This window comes from Setaria viridis, chromosome 5, assembly GCF_005286985.2.
Source record: "Setaria viridis chromosome 5, Setaria_viridis_v4.0, whole genome shotgun sequence".
NCBI classification, from domain to species: Eukaryota; Viridiplantae; Streptophyta; class Magnoliopsida; order Poales; family Poaceae; genus Setaria; species Setaria viridis.
Window position 1 is genome coordinate 3,093,209 of NC_048267.2, and position 1,909 is coordinate 3,095,117.

Here is a 1,909-nt window from a genome sequence, read left to right on the forward strand (position 1 = left end):
GACCTGCTCCCTCGACCTGGAGGCTCGCTGACTACCTGAAGGCTTGCTCTGGAGAGCCTCAAATCGTTGCTAACCTTAGCCCCGGTTCTCATCGTTCCCGAGCGAGAAGAACTCCTCCTCCTCTAAGTCGTGGCAAGCGACCATGTAGTCAGCGTTGTCCTCATCGTGGAAAGGGAAGAGCCCGGGCACGTGCTAAAGGTCCAGTGACCAGTGTACTTTGTCAGCGAGGTACTCACCAATGCCAAAGTACGCTACCCCCAAGTGCAGAAGCTTTTGTATGCTGTACTAATGGCTAACCGAAAGCTCCTGCACTACTTCACCAAGCATGAGGTCATCATCGTCACCTCGTTTCTGCTTGGCGAAATCATTCGAAACCGTGACGCTGCGGGGCAAATCTCCAAATGGGCACTCGAGCTTATGGGGCATAACATCAAGTACGCACCCCGAACTGCGATTAAGTCTCAGGCCCTGGCCGACTTCATCGTCGAGTGGATAGAAGTCCAAACCCCAACCCCTGACGTTTATCACGAGCACTGGACGATGTACTTGACGGATCAGTCATGGGAACCGGCGCGGGGACTGGAGTGGTCCTGATCTCCCCTGAGGGAAACAAGCTTCGCTACGTGATTCACCTCCACTTCAACACTTCGAACAATGCCGCGAAGTATGAAGCCCTCATCAACAGTTTATGCATCACCGTCGAGCTGGGAGCAACCCAGCTCTACGTCAAAGGTGACTCAGAACTCGTGGTCAACCATGTCATGAAGGAGTCCTCCTGTAAAAGCCCACACATGGTAGCATAATGTCAAGAGGTGCATAAGCTCGAGGACAAATTTCGGGGGATCGAGCTGCACCATGTCCCACGAAAGGACAACGATGCCGCCGATGCCTTGGCGAAAATAGCCGTCGAACGGAAACCGGTCCCGGACAGGGTCTTCGTGAATGACCTTCACGAACCGTCCGCCCGCATTCGGGAGGATCTGTCCCAAGCGCAGGCTGATCCTGGCCGAACACTCGGGGGCTCCGACCCCATGTTGCAACATAACCCCGACCAAGCGCATGGGGGCCCCGACCTCGATGTGGCAGGTATGGTGCTCGACCCGATTGACTGGAGGGCACTGCTACTCGCCTACATCCTGGATGCGGTTCTTCCACCAGAGAAGACCGAATGCGATGGGTCACCCGTCGGGCCAACACATTCGTCGCCATCGGCGACGAACTCAACAAATGAACTTCCTCGGGAGTGCTCATGAAGTGCATCCCGATCGACCAAGGCAAGCAGTTCTCCACGAGGTCCACGCCAGAATCCATGGGCATCACGCAGCTCCCCGCTCACTGGTCGGGAAAGCTTTTCATCAAGGTTTTTACTGGCCCACGGCGCTGTGCAATGTAGAGGAGGTGGTCCGCAGGTGCGAGAGGTGTCAATTCTATGCTCGGCTGATTCACCTACCGGCTCAAGGACTCCAGACCATCCCCATCACCTGGCCATTCACGGTCTGGGGACTCAACATGGTCGGGCCCCTCAAAAAGGCCCCAGGCGGTCACACCCACCTACTCGTGGCAGTGGACAAATTCACAAAGTGGATCGAGGCAAAGCCCATCATGAATATCCGCTCGCAAGAGGTCGTCGAGTTCTTTCTTGATATCGTCTACCTGTTTGGCATCCCTAACTGTATCATCACAGACAATGGAATAAATTCCACCAGAAAAAAGTTCCTAGACTTCTGTGATGGGTACGGCACTAGGGTCGACTGGGCTTTGGTCGGACACCCATGAACCAACGGTCAGGTCAAGCGAGCCAACGGCATGGTCCTTCAAGGACTCAATCCACGCATTTTCGACTGGCTCAAGAAATACACCGAGCGATGGGTCGCAGAGCTCCCAGCAGTCCTCTGGAGCCTGAGAATGA